Source organism: Miniopterus schreibersii (assembly GCF_964146895.1).
Source record: "Miniopterus schreibersii genome assembly, chromosome: 15".
NCBI classification, from domain to species: domain Eukaryota; kingdom Metazoa; phylum Chordata; class Mammalia; order Chiroptera; family Miniopteridae; genus Miniopterus; species Miniopterus schreibersii.
In genome coordinates this window covers 1,593,052-1,613,553 of record NC_138115.1, presented here as the reverse complement: position 1 = coordinate 1,613,553, position 20,502 = coordinate 1,593,052, and the positions used below count along the sequence as shown (strand labels likewise).

The window sequence follows — 20,502 nt, the reverse complement described above, 5'->3', positions numbered from 1 at the left end:
CAATACAAAGGATTGTAAAAAAATACTATGAACAACTATATGCCAACAAACTGGACGACCTGGGTGAAATAGACAAATTCCTGAAGCATATAATCTTCCAAAGCTGAATCAGGAAGAGGCAGAAACCTGAATAGGCCAATAACACCTAATGAAATTGAAGCAGTAATCAAAAAACTCCCAACAAACAAAATTCTGTGACCAGATGGATTTACAGGCAAGTTTTATCAAACATTCAAAGAATTAACACCTATTTTCCTCAAACTATTCCAGAAAATTCAAGAGGAGGGAAAACTCCCAAACTCTTTTCATGAGGCCAGCATCATCCTAATCCTAAAGCCAGGTAAAGACACTACAAAGAAAGAGAATCACAGGCCAATATCCCTGATGAATATAGATGGTAAAATCTTCAACAAAATACTAGCAAACTGGATCAAGCAATACATTAAAAAGATTATACACAATGACCAAGTGGGATTTATTCTGGGATGCAAGGCTGGTACAATATTTGCAAATCAATAAATGTGATACATCACATAAACAAAATGAAGGACAAAAATCATATGATCATATCAATAGATGCAGAAAAAGCATTTGATAAAATCCAGCACCCATTTCTGATAAAAACTCTCAGCAAAGTGGGAATAGAGGGAACATATCTCAACACAGTAAAGGTAATATATGACAAACCTACAGCTAACATCATACTCAATGGTCAAAAACAAAAACCATTTCCCTTTAAAACAAGAACATGACATGGGTGTTTGTTTTCACCACTCTTATTCAACAAAGTACTTGAAGTCCTTGCCACAAGCCATCAGACTGGACAAAAACATAAAAGGCATCTAAATTGTAAAGAAGGAAGTAAAACTGTCATTATTTGCAGATGACATGATATTGTACATAGAAAACCCTCAAGACTCAACCAAAGTACTACTATATTTAACAAATGAATTCAGCAAGGTAGCTGGATACAAAATTAACATCTGGAAATCTATGGCATTTTTATACACCAACAATGAACTCTCAGAAAGAGAAACTAAAAAAACATTTCCATTTACCATTGCAACTAAAAAATCAGATACCTAGGTATAAACTTAACCAAGGATGTAAAAGACCTGTATTTGGAAAACTACAGGGCACTGAAAAAAGAGATAAAGGAAGCTATAAACAAGTGGAAGAATATACCATGTTCACAGATTGGAAAAACTAATATCATTAAAATGTCCATACTACCCAAAACAATCTGTAGATTCAATGTAATTCCTATTAAAATGCCAACAGCGTATTTCACAGAGCTAGAACAAATATTCCAAAAATTTATATTGAACCGAAAAGACCCCAAATAGCCACAGCCGTTTTGAAAAAGAACAAAGTTGGAGGGATCCCCTTACCAGATATTAAACTACTACAAAGCCATTGTAATAAAAAAGGCTGGTATTGGTACAACAACAGACATATACATCAATGGAACAGAACAGAGACCCCCCAAAATAGACCCACACCTTTATGGTCAGTTAATATTTGACAAAGGAGGCAAGAGCATCCAATGGAGTAAAGACAGTCTCTTCAATAACTGGTGCTGGGAAAATTGGACAGGTACATGCTTGAAAATGAAACTAGATCACCAACTTACTCCATACACAAGAATAAATTCAAAATGGATAAAAGACTTAAATATAAGTCTTGAAACCATAAAAATCCTGGAAGAAAACACAGGCAGTAAAATCATACACATCTCAAGTATTTTGTTTCTCAAGAGAAACAAAATAAAAAACAAAAAAATGGGACTACATTTAACTAAAAAGCTTCTGCACAGCAAAAGAAATCAACCTCAAAGTACAAAGGAGCCCCACAGTATGGGAGAACATATTTGCCAAGGATGCATCTGATAAGAGGCTAATCTCCAAAGTGTACAAAGAACTCATACAATTCAACAAGACGAAGACAAACAATCCAATTAAAAAATGGGCAAAGGACATGAATAGACACTTCTCCAAAGAGGACATACAGATGGCCAAGAGACATATAACCAAATGCTCAAAGTCACTAATCATCAGAGAGATGAAAATTAAAACCACAGTGAGGTATCACTTCACACCTGTAAGAATGGCTACCATGAACAAATCAACAGCAGCATAACGGAAGCTGAGGATTAGATCAGCGAATTAGAAGACAAGGTAGAAGAAAAGTCACTCAATCAGAACCAAAAAGAAAAAGCAATTTAAAAACAGGACAGTTTAAGGGAGGTGTGGGACAACATGAAACATAACAATATTCACATCATAGAAGTGCCAGAATGTGAAGAAAGCAAGCAAGGTTAGAGAACCTGTTTGAAGAAATAATGGCAGAAAACTTCCCTAACCTGGTGAAGGAAAAATTCACACAAGTTCAGGAGGCAGAGAGAGTCCCAAGCAAGAAGAACCCAAAGAGGTCCATGCCCAGCCACATCAAAATTAAAATGCCAAAAATTCAAGCCAAAGAGAGAATCTTAAAGGCAGCAAGAGAAAAACAGTCTGTTACCTACAAAGGAGCTCCCATAAGGCTGTCAGCTGATTTCTCATCAGAAACTCCTAGGCCAGAAGGGAATTGCACGAAGTATTCAGGGAAATGCAAAACGAGGATCTGAAACCAAGACTACTCTGTCCATCAAGGCTAGCATTTAAAATAGATGGTGAAATAAAAAGCTTCGCAGGCAAAAAAAAAAAAAAAAAAAATTAATTAATTAAAAAAATAAAGAAGGCTAAAGGAGTTTATCACCACTAAACCAGCATTGCAAGAAATGTTAAAGGGGCTGTTGTAACTAGAAGTAGAAATAGAGAAACACAAGCATAAAGTAATAAAATGGCAATAGGTAAGTACCTATCAATAATAATCTTAAATATAAATGGATTAAAAGCTCCAATTGAAGGACATCAGGTAGCTGGATTGATAAGAAAAGGAGACCCAAATATTTACTGTCTACAAGAGACCCACCTCAGAACAAAAGACTCACACTAGCTGGAAGAACACCGCCCCCCCCCCCCCACACACACATGCACACACAAAACTTCTGGAGAACTTTAAAGGAGAGATCAACAGCAATACTGTCATAGTAGGGGACTTTAATACCCCACTGACTTCACTGGATAGATCTTCCAGACAAAAAAATCGACAAACAGTGACTCCAAATGACACACTAGATCAAATGGATTTAATTGACATTTGCAGAACAATTCACCCCAAAGCTGCTGAATATACATTCTCTTCAAGTGCACATGGGACATTCTCAAAGACCACATATTAGGACACCAACTAAGTCTCTACAAGTTCAAGAAGTTTGAAGTCATATCAAGCATCTTCAGACATTTACACTATGGAATACTGTGCAGTTGTTAAAACGAAGGATCTTTTACCCTTTGAAACAGCATGGTCAGACCTGGAGAGTATTAAGCTAAGCTAAATAAGCCAGTCAGAGAAAGATAAGTATCACAGGATCTCATTCATACGTTTAATCTAATGAACAAAATAGATCCAGACACATAGAAGCATGGAACAGATTGATGAATCTCAGAGGGCAGATGGGGGTGCGTGGGTGGGTGGGTGGGGATTGATTAACCTAAGAACTTATATGCATCTATGCATTACCAGTGGACACAGACAATAGTGTGGTGAAGGCCTTGGGGGAGGGGTGCAGGGGGGAGGGGATTAAAGGGGCAAAAAAAGGGACATTTGTAATACTCTCAACAATAAAGATACATTTAAAATAATAATAATAAAATAAATGAAATCAAGTTGATAGATGGGGTAAAAAAAATATAGTAGCAACTTCACACAAAGATACAAGACCAAACTTATAATTACTTGCTCAGGTTATTCAGAATGGAGTGAAATTCTTTAAGTGCTCACAATTAGTGCAGAAGATATGTGGTTACTTTACTTGCTTTTCAATCAACATTTATTCCTTTACAGTAAGATCCCATACTTGTTATGATGTAGTAGGTAGTGAGACAGACATGAATAGAGCAGAAATGATAGGCTAGGTACAGAAGGTCAACTGGAAAGTCCTGCAAGCCTAGCAATGTGCAAAAACTGGGCATAAAAGTATTTTTGGGTGGGACCTCACCCCCAGGGTAACCTTTCCTCCCCTAACATATAGCTGGTCACGGAGTTCAGACCCTCCCTTGACCTTTTCCTCCCTGGCCCGTCTCGAGTCATGTAGTAGACCCCCTTAGAAGAGGAACAAGGGGCAGGAGAATAGCCTCACATGACCCTCATACAAGCTCTTGCATGACCACACCATTAAGCATTGCGCCCTAGAGATAACATCTATGCCTCAGTTGTGTTTCAGCTTCAGGACCAGAAAAAGCAGCAAAACTGAAAGAAGTGACACCATGGCTGACTTCAGGACCAACTGCATTGATTAATGACCTCCTGCCCTAGCACTGACCAATCAGTAGAGACCATGATCCTGAAAGGACACACCTGGAAAGCTGATGAATATTCTATTGAGATCCTTTCCATGAGACCTCCCCTAAAATCCTTACCTTTGGAAACCAGATAAAAGCCCTTAAGATGAAAGACCCAGGTCAGGCATGCTTTCTCTGTCTCTGGAGCACACCCAAGCCTTTCCTTCCCCTTTCTTTCCTTAAGGTGCATATCTTTGCTTCCTTTCTTTTACTCTCCAAGGGCCCTTTTTTTGCCTCTGTAACTTTTTCCTGAGCTTACATAGCCCAGCTGGCTAACTTCACCTACCTCTGAGATTGTGAATTCAGAGTTCTTGGCTCTGAATTCTTTCTTAGCAAAACTCAAGGACCGAGGCCTAACTTCTCCAGTGACATCTGGTTCCATTCGCAGTTAACAGTTACAGGACAGGAAACCACTCATGCTCCATCCATGTAAAGCTGAAAAAGCTAGAGGTGTGAATGCTAATGCAAGGCAGGCTTTTCTTTGCTTACAACTCTAAAACTGCCTTACAACTTTTTACTAACATAGATATGAATAGGTTCCTTTAATCTTTAGTACACTGTCTAAGGGAAAGGAAATAAAAGAACACAGCCTGGCACTTTGGGCCCAACCTCCCATTTTACAGGCATGGATCCTGGACTCCAGAATGACAGCAAGGTCACAGTCCCGTCTTGGACAGGGTCAGGCCCGTGGCACTGGGCACTGCAAATGCTGTGTGCTTTGGCTTCTTGGGTAGTGCTATGCACAGTGCCTATACATTTTTATTTCATCTCTAGATATACGAATAAGTCCATGTACATGCTACCAACTTCAATCCCCACTGCAGATGCTATAGTTTTTCATCTGTCTACCAAATCTTGACAACAATATTTGGTTCTGGATTGTCACATCAAGATCAAACTTTCTGAATGAGGAAAGTCAAATGCTTATTTTCAATTTAAAAAATAAAAGTATTTTGCCCAGCCAGTGTGGGTGAGTTGGTTGAGTATTGATCAAGAGGGCAAAGGTTTGATTCCCAGTCACATCCCCAAATTGCAGGCTCAATCCTCAGTAAGGGGTGTGCAGGAAGCAGCTGATTGATGTTTCTCTCTCATCAATGTTTCTGTCTCTCTCCCTCTCCCTTCCTCTCTCTGTAATAAATAAAAAAATAAAATACAGGTACTTCAAGATTATTGATAAAGAGTACCTTATAAATAGCACTGCTCATAAGCAAATATTGATCTGTTGATAATTCTAAGAAACGGAATGTACTATTTTTAAATATAAAAGGTATATGTGTATATCATTAGGTTTAGATAAATTAGGACTACAAGTAAAACTTTCCAGGCTATTTAATCAATTTACAATGCACACATTCTTGAACATACCTCATTGTAGAGACGTTTACTTCCAAATTCTTTTGCATTCAGCTTAAAAGGTGTTTCTTCCCAAGAAACTAAACTTTCAGTCAGTGTGCTTGATTGAATAGGAGAATTGGGTTCATAAAATGGATTCATTGCAAACTTTATAAATCATAGACATCAGTAAAGAAGTCCCATCTTCTTGCCTTATGTCATGAAGCACAATAAACCTCACATCCTGAGTAGCAAATGCTGAAACGAACCAATCATTGAATTGCCCAGTTTTCAGTACCTGTTGTTTGGCAGCCACACATTCTCATCTATAAGGTCAAGGGCTGCCTGAGCTATGAACTGGTACAGATGACAGTGGTCATCTTTGGATTCTGCTTTTCCAGCTGGCAAAAACTCCATTTCAAAACCTGGATTATCATGGTGGCCAACAATTACAAAGTAGAGGCTTCCAAACATTCTCTTCAATATATAGCTTCTATATATAGAGAGAGAGAGCCACCAACAACAGAAATCTCCAGTCAGTTCCTGCAGCAGTGACCTGGCCTCACAGCTTCTGTTGGGGCTCCTGGAGCAGCCCTAGAAGACGGGGGAACTTAACTCATGTTTATATCAGTTAATCTGTGATAAAATGGGTTTTGTTCTAGTCCTTTCAATTAAATTGGAGAAATTATGGGCTATGTTAAGTGAGGATTTACTGTAAATCTCATCAGTTTAACCCAGAACCATTAGAAATAATTACAATCTCATCTTCTAGGAGCTGTTTCAGAAACGCCTGCACCCTTTTTGTATATTTCTTTAGAAACAGAGATTGGGGTGCTAAAGAAGGCAGCTCTTTGGAGTCTCTCCCCATTAGGAAGTTTGTGCTTCATGCCTGCAGAGCATTTCTCATTCCCGAACCTGCTAGGGAGGCCCCACAACTGCTCAGTCCGACCCAGCTCTGGCAAACCACAGCCTGGGCCCAATGCCTATTATATAAATAAAATGTTATCGGAATGCAGCCCCTCCCACTGGTGAGTCTTTGTCTGTGACTGCCTGCACTCTGCAGCGGTGGGGGTGAGGAGTTGGGACAGAGTCCGAAGTGTTTCCTCTCTGGTCCTTTAAGAAAAAGTCGGCTGACTGTTTTCCAGGTTATTTCCTAAAGACAATAGAAGGAAAAGAAAGAGAATATAGTAGGGAATAGGAGAAAAATATAGAAATATAGGGGTGAATAAGAGAAAGAAGGTATATATTTAAAAGATTCCTTAACCCTCATGGCAATCCAATGAGGCTGGTATAAAATGTGAGCAAACTGAGGCAAGAAGAGCCTAAATGATGTGCTCAAGGTCACACAGTCAGTAAGGGACCTGGGTTTTGAATTCAAGCATCTCTGGCTTCAAAATCCAGGCTTTTCAACTTCATCCCACCTGCAGAAGCCATTGTGTCACCAAGAGGTGATCTCAATGTGATTTTGCACTCCAGTCAAATGAAAACCTCTTTAAATGGAAGCTTTTGAATATTACATAAAGTCTGAATGAAGGCACCTTGGACTCTGAGAAAAGCTGTGCGTGTTTGCTGCGTTTACAAATCCCGCTCCTTTGTCGTGAACATCTTAGCTGCCATTTTCCACACAGTGCCGTGTGGAAGTCACCTTTATTATTCAGAATCCCACAGCATTTCCCTCATGTGCTTCTCTTAAGGCAGAGCACTTCCCCAACACATTACAGGATGTGCTATATCCCTTCCTAAGACAGTAACATTGATTGGCAAGCTGACAGTCCATAGGCTCAGCTCAGCTTGCAGACGCTTCCTAAACTTAGCGGTATATATAGACATATTTACTGAGAAATTTTAGATTTTAAAGCGTTATTCCCCTGACTTTTCTTTTTATAAAAAAATTTTGTTTACTTGTTTATTTATTTAAATTTATTGAATGTATTGGGGTGACATTGGTTAATAAAATTATATAGATTTCAGGTGTATAATTCTATAATACATTATATGTATATTGTATTGTATGTTCACCACCCTAAGTCTTCTTCCAACACTGTTTATCCCCCATTTACCTTCTTCTAACTGCCCCCACCCCCCTTTCCATCTGGTAATCAGCAGGCTATTGTCTGTGTCTATGAGGTTTGGTTTTTCTTAATTCTTTCACCTTTCTCACCCAGCCCCGGACCTCCCTCCCCTCTGACTGAATGTTCTTCCATTCAGTAGGCTGTCTTTTCATTTTGTTGATGGTTTTCTTTGCTGAGCAAAAACATTTAGTTTGATGTAGACCCATTTGTTTATTTTTTCTTTTGTTTGCCTTGCTCGGGGAGACATATCGGAAAAAACATTGCTGCCTGAAATGTCTTAGATTTTACTGACTATGTTTTCTTCTAAGATTTTTATGGGTTTTAGTCTAACATTTAAGTCTTTAATTCATTTTCAGTTTATTCTTGTATATGGTGTAGAAAGGTGGCCTAGCTTCATTTTTTTGCACCTATCTGTTCAATTTTCCCAACACCATTTATTGGATAGACTATCTTTACCCCATTATATGTTCTTGCCTAACTTTGTCAAATATTATTTTACCATAAAGGTGTGGGTTTATTTCTGGGCTTTATATTCTGTTCCACTGATCTATTTTTGTATTAAATTTATCGGGGTGACATTATTTAACAACATTATATAGGTTTCAAGTGTAGATTTCTATGATACATGATCTGTATATTGTATTGTGTGTCTACCACCCAAAGTCAAATCATCTTCCATCACCATATATTTGGCTCCCTTCTCTCTTTACTATTCCCCCACCCCCTTCCCTCTGGTAACCATCCTACTGTCGTCTGTGTCTATGAGTTTCAATTTTATATCCCACATATGAGTGGAATCATGTTTTATTGATCTATATGTCTGTTTTTATGCCAGTGCCATGCTGTTTTGATTACTGTGGCCTTGTAGTGTAGTTTGATATCAGGTAGTGTGATTCCTCTAACTTTGTTCTTCTTTCTCAAGATTGCTGTGTCTATCTTTCTCAAGATTTTTTTTTGTGTGTGTGGTTCGACATAAATTTCTGGAATATTTGTTTTAGTTCTGTGAAATATGCCATTTGTATCCTGTTAGGAATTGCATTGAATTTGAAGTTTCCTTTGGTTAGTATGGACATTTTAATGATGTTAATTTTTTCTATCCATGTAATACTGTTGTAAGTAACCTAATTATGAATAACCAGAAATGAGCAAAGGGAAGGTCAAATACAGGCATGCCATTTGTGCACTTTTGCCAGGAAGCTGCAGTTTAACAATCCCCAGGAACCCGTAGATCACTGGGGGAAGGGACTCAACAAGGTGGAGAATAGAGGCATGCACAGTAAAGTCTGGGTGACATAGGGAAGGTTCTTGCTTGTCAGTCACACCTGGGAACAGGTCATTGGCCAGAAATGGTGTGGCCACTGCAAGGAAAGAAAGATTTAGGATATTTAACCTCTTAAACAAAGGAGTTCACACTCCTACTTTCATGGCTCCTGGCTCTCCCTGGGCTCCCTTGCGTTCTCCCACAGCACTCGCACCATGTGGGCCCCACACAGGATGGACCAATGGGCTGCAACTAGCCCGATGCTGCACTGGGCCGGGCTCCACCGTGGAGAGGAAACTTTGGATGCTGGCTTTGTTTCTAGCTCTACCGAATCCCCAGCTGCACCTCTTCCAGAACTGGATCAAGGGAAATGGGACTTTGGAATCCCAGAGATGTAATTCCATGTGAATGAAAATCACTCGTCTTCCCTTATGAGTCTCAGGAAATTACTTTTCTCGAGATATTGTAAGGACCCCACCCCCAGCCCCAGCGGGGAAGAGGACCCCCGCTTCCACCGATAACACATGAACACGATATATGCTTCCACTTATTTGTATCTTTAATCTCTTTCTTCAGTGTCTTCTAATTTTCTGAGTACAGGCCTTTTACATTCTTGGGTAAATTCATTCCTAGGTATTTTATTTTTTCTGATGCATTTGTAAATGGGATTGTTTTCTGATTGTCCATTATTGGTGTATAAAAATGCACTGATTTTTGGATATTTACTTTGTATCGTGCTACTTTACTGAATTTATTTATCAGTTCTAGTAGTTTTTTGGTGGAGTCTTTAGGGTTCTTTATGTACAGTATCATGTCATCTGCAAATAATGACAGTTTTACTTCCTCCTTTCCAACGTGGATGCCTTTTGTTTCTTCTTCCTGTCTGATGGCTGTGGCAGGACTCCCAGTACTGTGCTGAATAAGAGGGTGAAAGTGGACACCCTGTCTTGTTCCTACTCTTAAGGAAAACACTTTTAGTTTTTGCCCATTGAGTGTGATGTTGCTGTGGGTTTGTCATATATGGCCTTTATTACGTTAAGGTATGTTCCTTTTATTCCCACTTTATGAGTTTTTATCAAAAATGGGTGCTGGATATTATCAATTTTTCTGCATAGTTTGATATGATCATGTGGTTTTTATTCTTTGTTTTGTTTATTGATTTGTGGATATTGTACCAACCTTGCATTCCTGGAATAAATCCCACTTGATCATGGTGTTTGATCTTTTTAATGTATTGCTGGATCTGGTTTGCTGATATTTTGTTGAGGATTTTAGCATCTGTGTTCATCAGGGATATAGGCCTATAATTTTCTTTCTTTGTAGTGTCTTTATCTGGTTTTGAAATTAAGATAATCTTGGCCCATAAAATAAGCCTGGGAATTTTCCCTTCTCTTGAATTTTTTGAAATAGTTTGGGGATAGGTATTACTTCTTCTTTGAATGTTTGACAAAATTCACCCAAGAAGTCATTGAGTCCAGGACTTCTGTTTGTTGGGAGTTTTGATGACTGCTTCAGTTTTACTGGTTGCAATTTGTCTGTTCAGATCCTCTGATGCTTCCCTATTCAGTTTTGGAAGATTGTATGTTTCTAGGAACTTATCCATTTCTTCTGGATTGTCCAATTTGTTGGCATATAGTTGCATAATATTTCCTTACAATCCTTTGTTTCTTTGGTGTCAATTGTGATTTCTCCTCTTTCATTTCTGATTTTATTTATTTGAGTCCTCTCTCTCTCTTTTTTTTCTCTGATGAGTCAAGGGAAAGGTTTGCCAATCTTGTTTTATCTTTTCAAAGAACCAGCTCTTAGTTTCATTGATTTTTAAATTGTTTTAGACTCAATTTTATTTCTGCTCCGATCTTTATTATTTCCTTTCTTCTACTCATTTGGGGCTTTGTTTATTGTGGGGGTTTTTCAAGTTCCTTTAAGTGTAAAGTTAGGTGGTTTATTCAAGATTTTTGTTGCTTCTTGAGATAGGCCTGTAATGCTATGAATTTTTCTTTTAGGACTGCTTTTGCTATGTCCCATAGATTTGGGGTTGTTAAATGTTCTCATTTCTATTTGTTTCAAGATATCCTCTGATTTCTTCCTTCATCTCATTGCTAACCCATTCATTGTTTAGTAACCTGTTATTTAACCTCCATGTCTTTGTGTGTTTTTCAGTTTCTTGTGATTCATTGGATCCTATGTAACCCTATGGATACTATGTTTTTTCGTATAGAGATATACATACCTATGACAAAGTTTAGCTTGTAAATTATTTTTTTCTTGTGATTCATTTCTACTTTTATACCATTGTGGTTGGAGAAAATGCTTGACATAATTTCAGTCTTCTTAAATTTATTGAGACTTGTTTTGTGTCCTAACATGTGGTCTATCTTAAAAAATGTTTCATGTGCACTTGAAAAGAATGTGTATTCTGCTGTCTGGTGGTAAAATGCTATGATGATATCAGCTAAATCCATTGGATTCAGCATGTCATTTAAGGCTGCTTTTGGCTTCTCTTGTTCATGCTGGGTTTGCTTACTGTAGCACCTACAATGGGCTGGACCCATGGCATAGTTGTCCCCACCAGAGGATGGAGCTCCCCGTTTCCCCACAGTGCCCACCTGGCCTATTTTATCTTTTTAAATTTCCTGCCTAGTCCTCATCAGCATTTGAGTTTTCAGCCCTAGTGTAATAACTCTGAGAGCAGAAAGTGCAGTAGTCCCTCCTAGTCTGCAGGGGACATGTTCCAAGACTCCAAGTGAGTATCTGGAACCGTGGTAGGACTGAACACTATGGATACTATGTTTTTTCCTATAGAGACATACACACCTATAACAAAGTTTAGCTTGTAAATTAGGCACAGTAAGAGATCAACAACAACTAATAATAATATAGAACCGCTATAACAATATAGCGTAGTAAAAGTTATGTGAATGTGCTCTCTCTCTCTCTCTCATAACGTCTTACTGTGCCGTATGTCCAGCATAGATATGCTGGACGAAGGGATGGCTCATGTCCTGGGCAGGAGGGAGCAGAATGCTACTCACAATGGCATACAATTGAAAACTTATGAATTATTTATTTTGAAATTTTCCATTTAATATTTTTGGACCACTGTTGACTGCCAGTAACAAACCACAGAAAGCAAAATCATGGATACGGGGCTCTACTGTATCCCGTTTTAATCTTCATGTGGTGTGACAGTTACAAGCATGGGTTTTGGACTCAAACCATTAAGGGTCCTGCTTAATATTGGTGCTCACTGGCCCTGTGACTTTTCGTAAAATGTAAATAATAACACTCTAGTACCTGCTTTATAGGATTCCTGTGATGACTGAATGAATTAATACATATAAAGTACTTAAAACAGTGCTTGGTATGTTAGAAGCAATCCAATGTCAGCTTTATGTACAGTAATAGTTACAATCGAGGAAATAGACTGCTCTCCACAGAACCTGGTACACTTAGTGGGTATATAAGCACACTCGGAGAGTAAATGCAGAAATTCAACAATATTCACCAGAGCTCACAGAAACTGTGTGCTGACCCCGATAAAGGCCTGACATGTCTGAATGCCCATCAACATTGGCAGCCTGGATGAAATATTTGAGGGGCTACTGGATATTATGGGGCTCCCTCAGCCTTGGCTTGTGAAAAGACATCTATGTAAGTATCTAAGAAAACACCATATTCTTAAATGATGGAGATTATACACTAATTACCCAGGTAGCAAATAAACCTTCAATAGATCATCTGCACTCCAACCAGAGGCTTTGCACAATTTCTATCCAGAGGTGCTTGGGGACAGCGTGGGAGAAGGTAAGGCGATGGTTTGGGGCCTTGCTATTTTTACTCAAAGTGAATGGTCATTTGGAATAGCTGGAGGGTTAGTTGTTGGAAATTATGGGGAGATTACAAGTTTCTCCCTACAGCAACCCTCTTTCAGGTACAACGTTCAGTATACATCAGTGGCCGCATACCTGTTGAAAGAACAAAATAGTAATAAAAATACCACCTACAGTCCAATGCAGAGCAGACACACACAGCCTCTGGAGAGCCCAGCTCTGCAGAGTCCCCAGAAGGAAGATGGAATGGAGCCCACGAGGGTTTTCTTGGCTCTGTCCCGAACCTGTGGCAGGAGTTCTAATTAGAAAGTGATTTGTATCCCTGTGGTGAATACTTTACGGATGAGGTTTCGCTGAGCTCCGATCGGAGGCGGTGTATTCAGCAAGGGAAACTTCATCATCCTCCCAAAGTCCGACAGCTGGAAGGGATTTCAAAATCGTTCTCGTTAAGGCAGATGCTTTGTTTTCGTTTCTGGAATTCCTTCAGGAAGGACCTCAGGGAGAATTATGTCAGTGGACAGTCATCCCAGGGCTAAAAGTTCCTACTTCCACCACGAGACCCAGAAGCCCATCTCGGACTAATCACCCGCGACTCAGTCCTGACTTACAGGAGAGGTGACTTTGGTGATTTCAAATCCAGACTTGCTGTCATCTGAAGCCCATGTGATAAGTTCTCAGCCCCAAATTTGGAAGATCTCCAAAGAAATTTCTCTCCAGAGTATCACAGGAAGCCAAGAGGGATTAAAACATCTGGGATCTCCACTGATCATTTGAATGTGATGATGTTTTCGGCAAGTGATTTACTGGTGACCTGAGGGAAGCAGAGTCCAGCAGAGGAGGAGGGGACTGCCGTGGCCGGAAGAGCACGCCAGCTTAGGGTATGCATGCACATCACAGCTGGATCTGAGCCACGATCAAGTACCTGGGAGTGAACTAAAAGAAAACTCGTTCTAGTCCCAGCTCTGCACATTATTTCCTGTGTTACCCTATCTGAGCAGCCACCCTGGACTTGCTTTCTTTTCTGTAAGGAAGAGATTGGGTCAGCAAGCAAGTCTCAAATGCCTTCAGGAACCAGGCCAGGAATATCACTGTGTGAACGAGCTTGGGTGAGGCAACAAGGAAGGCAGGGAATGTGTGTGAGTGTGGGATGTGTGTGAGCGTGGGGATATGGTGAGTGTGGGGACATGGGGAATGTGGAAATGTGAGTGTGGGATGTGGTGCGTGTGGGGACGTGGGGAGTGTGGGGACGTGGTGAGTGTGGGTTCTTGGGGAATGTGGAAATGTGGTGAGTATGGGATGTGGGGAGTGTGGGGACGTGGGGAGTGTGGGATGTGCTGAGTGTGGGATGTGCTGAGTGTGGGGACGTGGTGAATGTGGGAACGTGAAGAGGCTGCCCCGGCTTGTACACCTCTGGGTCTATTGCCTGCAGATTGAAAATTGCTCAGGGCTTTTTTCTCTTTACCTTCTGATTGGGTGAGATCCTATAATTGTTGCAGTAAAAACACATGTCACATTCTTATGTTAAACACAAAGGAAATGGGTTTGTGGACTGTCTGTATCAGAACCAGGACTCCACAGCCATCTGGAGTTCAGTCCCTTTCTCTGTCACTAACTAGTAGTCCCCTTATTTGAACTTCTAAAATCCAAGAACTTTAAAAACCAAAATATTTTCCGTATGTTTCTGGGAAATTCATTTGGTGGCAAAACTGACCTGAATGATTTAGAGATATTATTTGCAGCATGGGTGAACAATTTTTTTCTGTAAAGGGCCAGATGTAAGTCTTTTAGCCGTTGCAGGTCACAGCCCCTTAAAGCTCTGCCCTGGTGGCAGAAAAGCAGGTGGGAGTGGCCTGAGGGCTGCAGTGTGCTCACTGTCATGGTTGACTTGGCCAGGTAGGTTCCTAGTTTGTTGCAGAATTGTTAGAGGTCTGGTTGTGGGTGCCCAGCTGAATGCCTCTGGCTTTATGGTGGGTACAATAATGACTTCCAAAGATGTTACATCCTCTGTCCTGAAACCTGAGGATATGTTACCATACATGGCAAAATGGACTTGGCAGATCTGATTAAATTAAGGACCTTGAGATGGGGAGGTGACCATGCATTATTCATATGGGCCCAGTGTAATCACATGGGTCCTTACAGGAGCCTTGGGGACACAAGAGACGTGATGATGATGGTAGCAGAGGTCAAAGGAGACAGAGGCTTGAAGATGCTTTGTCACTGCCTTTGAAGAAGGAGGAAGGAGCATGAGCCAAGGAATGCAGGTGGCTTCTAGAGCTTAAAGGGTGAGGAAACAGGTCTCCCTGAACCTCCAGAAGGAATGCAGCCCTGCTAACACTTTAAGTTTAGGTCTTCTGACCTCCAGAACTGAAAATAACAAATCTGTATTGTTTTAAGCCATTCAATTTGTGGTTATTTGTTACAGTAGCAATAGAAGCTAATACAGAGATATAGTGTAATATGGTATATGTATTAAATTTCCTTTCTAAATTAGAAAATTTATGAGTTTAAAACTTTCATTCTAGCTGGCTGGGCGTAGCTCAGCGGTTGAGCATGGACCTAGGATCCAGGAGACCTAGGTTCGACTCCCGGTCAGGGCACATGCCTGGGTTGTGGGCTTGATCCCCAGTAGGGGGCGTGCGTGAGGCAGCTGATCAATGAGGACTCTCTCATCATTGGTGTTTGTCTCTCTCCCTCTCCCTTCCTCTCTCTGAAATCAACAAAGATATATTTGGAAAAAAACACACTCCCCAAAACCTTTTATTCTCAGAGTGTCAAGTTACTGGCTTATTTTGAGAAAGATATTTCAGCTCCCTCTAGCTCAGGTTCCCCTTTACAAGATGGGTACGAAATTGCAGCTTGACTCAAGGTCGTGGTGAAGGACATAGTAATACTTCTAGATCCCCCTTCAAGAAGGGCCGTGATGCCCAGACTCTCAGAATTGCTGTTGGTGGCCAACTGAAAAGCAATCACCCCAGCTGCAGAAAGCCCTGAGGGAGGGGGCACATCTATGTCTGATCGAGTGGGTGGGGAGCAAGATAAAAGCCTGGCCATTTGCAAAGGCTGAGTCAGAACGCTCAGCAAACACTTCAACTCGATAAACTTTTTGTTTTATTCACCCGCCCACCACAGCCCTCCGCCTGCAGCCATCAGCTTGCTCTCTGCATCTAGGGGTCTCTTGCTGTTTCGTGTATTAATTTCCTGTTTGTTGTTTTGTTTTGTGTTGTTTTTTTTTACATTCCACTTATAAGTGAATCTTACAGTATTTGTCTTTCTCTGACTTCATTCCTTTAGCATAGTACCCTCTAGGTCCATCTATGTTGTTGCAAATGGCCAGATTTTATTTTTATGGCTGAGGATTATTCCATTGTGTGTGTGATCACACCTTCTTTATTCACTCATCTATCAGTGCACACATAGGTTGCTTCCATATCTCTGCTATTGTAAATAATGCTGCAGTGAACATCAGGGTGCACATATCCTTTCAAATTAGTGTTTTTGTTTCCTTCAGATAAATACCCAGAAGTGGAATTGCTGGGTCATATGGTAGTTCTATTTTTAAGTTTTTAATAGTGTTTTCCATAGTGGTTGCACCAATTTACAATCCCACCAACAGTGCACAAGGGCTCCCTTTTCTCCACATCCCCTGCGACACTCGTCGCTCCTTCATTTGTTGATGGTCTCCATTCTGACCGGTGTGAGGTGATATCTCATTGTGGTTTTAATTTGCATCTCTCTGATGATGAGTGACTTTGAGCATCTTTTCATATGTCTATTGACCATCTGTAAGTCCTCTTTGAAGAAATGTCTATTCAGATCCTCTGCCCATTTTTCAGTTAGTTTGTTTGGGGGTCTTTTGGTGTTAAGTGGTATGAGTTCCTTATATATTTGAGATATCAATCCCTTATCAGATGTATCATTGGTGAATATCTTCTCCCATTCCATAGGAGGTCTTTTCATTTTTTTGGTGGTTTCTTAAAATGTGCAAACTCTTTGGTTTAATGTCATCCCATTTGTTTATTCTTTCCTTTGTTTCCCTTACTCAAGGAGGCATATCCAAAAAGATTCTGCTAAGACTGATCTCAAAGAGTTTATGGACTATGTTTTCTTCTAGTAGTTTTATGGTTTCAGGTCTTATATTTAAATCTTTAATCCATTTTGAGCTTATTGTTGTATATGGTTTAAGAAATGTTCCAATTTCATTTTTTTGTTGGTGTCTGTTCAGTTTTTTCAGCACCATTTATTGGAGTAACTGTCTTTATCCCATTTTGTATTCTTTTATTTTTTGTCATAGATCAATTGACCATATAAAAAACAATTTATTTTTGAGCTCTCTATTCTATTCCATGGATCTCTGTATCTATTTTCATGCCAGTACCATACTGTTTTGATTATTATAGCTTTATAGTATTTAATACAGGTAGCATTATGCCACCTGCTTTGCTCTTTCTCAAGATTTCTTTGACTATTTGGGTTTTTTTGTGGTTCCATATAAATTTTAGGATTACTTGTTCTGATTCTGAGAAGAATGCCATTGATATTTTAATAGGGGTTTCATTGAATCTGTATATTGCTTTATGTAGTAAGAACATTTTAACAAGATTAATCCTTCCAATCCATGCACATGGTATATCCTTTCATTTATTTGTATCTTCTTCAATTTTTTTCAATGTCTTACAATTTTCGGAGTACAGGCTTTTCACCTTGGTGTACAGAAATGCAACATATTTCTGTACACTGACTTTGTGTTCTGCAACTTTACTAAATTTATTAATTCTAATAGTTCTAAGACTATTAGTTCTAATAGTCTTTAGGGTTCTCTCTATACATTATCATGTCATCTGCACATAATGACAGTTTTACTTCTTCCTTCCCTATTTGGATGCCTTTTATTTCTCTTTCTTGCCTGATTGCTGAATCCCAACATTACTATGCTGAATAGAAGTGATGACAGTGGGAAAACTTGTCTTGTTGCTGATCTTAGAAGAAAAGCTTTCAGCTTTTCACCATTGAGTTTGACATTAGCTGTGTGTTTTTCATATATATATAGCCTTCATTTTGTTCAGCTATGTTCCTTCTATCCCCACTTTGTTTTTTATTATAGAAGGATGTTGAATTTTGTCAAATGCTTTTTCTGCATCTATTGAGATGGTCATATGATCTTTATACTTCATTCTGTTAATGTGATGTACCACATTCATTGATTTATGGGTGTTGAACCATCCTTGCATCTCTGGGATAAATCCCTCTTGGTCATGGCATATAATCCTTTTAATGTATTGTTTAGATCTAGTTTGTTAATATTTTGTTGAGAATTTTTGTATCTATGCTCATCAAAGATATTGATCTATAATTTTCTCTTTTTGTAATGTCTTTGTGTGGTTTTGCTAAATGAATTTAGAAGAATTTCTTTCTCTTTGAGTTTTTGAAATAGTTTACTAAGAATAGGTATTAATTATTCTTTAAATGTTTGGTAGAATTAATCTGTGTAGTCACCTGGTTCTTTTATTTGTTCAGAATTTTTTGATTACTACTTCAATTTTATTGCTAGTAATCAATCTGTTTAGATTTTCTGTTTCTTCCTGGTTTAGTCTTGGAAGGTTATATGCTTCTAGAAATGTATCTATTTCGTCTGGATTGTTGAATTTGTTGGCATATAATTGTTCATAGTGTTTTTAAATAATTCTTTTTATTTTTATGGTGTTGGTTGTAACTTCCCTTTCATTTGTGATTTTATTTACTCTTTTTTTAAAAAAAATATGTTTTGATTTCAGAGAGAGGAAGGGAGAGGGAGAGAGAGAGAGAGAGAGAGAGAGAGAGAGAAACATCAATGATGAGAGAGTCATTGATCGGCTGCTTCCTGCATGCCCCCTACTGGGGATCAAGCTCACAACCCAGGCATGTGCTCTAACAGGGAATCGACCTACGGTCTATACTCAATCGCGGAGTCACACTGTCCAGACTCTCTTTTTTTCTTGATGAGTTTGGCTAATGGTTTGTCAGCAATTTTCAGCAAACATTTCATTCTAAACTTTTAAAATTTTGGAATCAATGTGGGTATTTCAAAATAGTTTGCTAAAAATCATAAGACATGCCTTGTCTTCCAATATCTAGGTGGAGCTGAGAATTATAGTAAACTTTAAAAAATAAAATGTAGTTCATTCATTATTTATGTAAATCCAAAATACAATTAACCCTTAAACAGCACAAGGGTTAGGGGTGCCAACACCCACCCTTAAAACACCCAGTCAAAAATCTGCATATAACTTTTAACTCTATAGTCAGCCCTTCACAGATTCTACCAACTGTGGATCAGCCACACTTGGGAACACAAAAATGCTGTTTTTAATGCAGAATTGGTTGAATCCACATATGCAAAACCCACAGATATGAAGGACCAATGGTGCTTATTGAAAATAATCAACATGTAAGTGACCCATGCAGTTCACACCCAGGTGGAATAAATATTTTAAATTATTATAAATAAAGCAATATATTTTCAAATGAGGTTATTAAAAAACACAGGAATCTAATCAAATGATAAAAACATGAGGATGTAAAAGGGGGGAATGTTTTCTCAAGTCCTATCAATTAAGTAAGCCACGCCCACAAACATTCAGCTAACCCTCACAGGCAAAGCTGGCTGCGAAGGTCCCCACAGTATGTATAATTTCATGTCCTCATTTGACATCCAAGCTTCCACCTCATGCACCTATAACTAGGAGAGACTGCTGACTTTCCAGCCATGATCATTGATAGGCGTCCACAGGCTCAGTGAGAAGTTGGCGATGAGAACTGAACTAGGACTCAAATACTTCTGGAAGACTAAGAAAGAAGGGAAAAGGTGGTCCCAGTGAATCCACGGTTCTTCCTAAACAAGGTGGGAAGGCTGGAAAAACAGAAACTCATAATTTCAAATCAATGACAGCTTCATACAGAAAGTTTTAAGTAACACTTTTCAGAAGAAAAAACTTCCAGGGCCATTCAGTTGACACATTCACTGGAAGCCCCTGGCTCTCCTACGAGTTTCTTTTAGGAACCTCGGAAACCCCAGCAGTAACCGTAAGCTGGGCAATTCTTCCTGCTCCCTCCAGAGCCACGCTGTTCCCTTTTCTACCTGCTGTGCCTTAGGGTGCTGCCCTGCCTGGAGTTCCCTGCTGCTTCGCTTGTGCTCTGGCTTCCCGTTGGGTCGGCCAGTAGGTGCCCCTGCAATAGGGTGCTAGGGGGAAAGAAGGGAGAGTTCATGAGGGTCGCTGCCCCATCTTCCATCCTGAGGGTGTTCTGGGGGGACCCGCGACAGATGACCACCAGAGTTTGTGTTTGAATTTTGGAGCCTTTTTAGCTGGCCAGTGGCGACAGTTGTGGCGTCTCACCCACGTGAGAGCCGAACTGCAGCCCCGACCCTCAGTTCTTCTCATTTTATGCTCAGTAACCACAAAGGCACTGCAGTAAAGGGGCTTCCAATAATTTGTCAGGCTGTCAGCTCTTGGTACAGGAAACAAGGGGGGACCTTTAGCAACACAAAAGGAACGATCTAAACACAATGTCTTACAATGAGTGAT

At 39.6% G+C, this 20,502-nt stretch overlaps 1 long non-coding RNA gene and 1 pseudogene across 2 annotated transcripts in view; one reads left to right on the top strand and one right to left on the bottom strand.

Moving 5' to 3' along the window:
* Window positions 1–20,502, top strand: part of LOC308567863 — a 57,362-nt gene that overhangs the window by 14,155 nt on the left and 22,705 nt on the right. The window lies entirely within an intron of this gene.
* On the bottom strand, window positions 5,849–6,251 carry LOC308567736 (trafficking protein particle complex subunit 2 pseudogene; annotated as a pseudogene). The gene has a single exon. The product of its transcript is annotated as a trafficking protein particle complex subunit 2 pseudogene (transcript).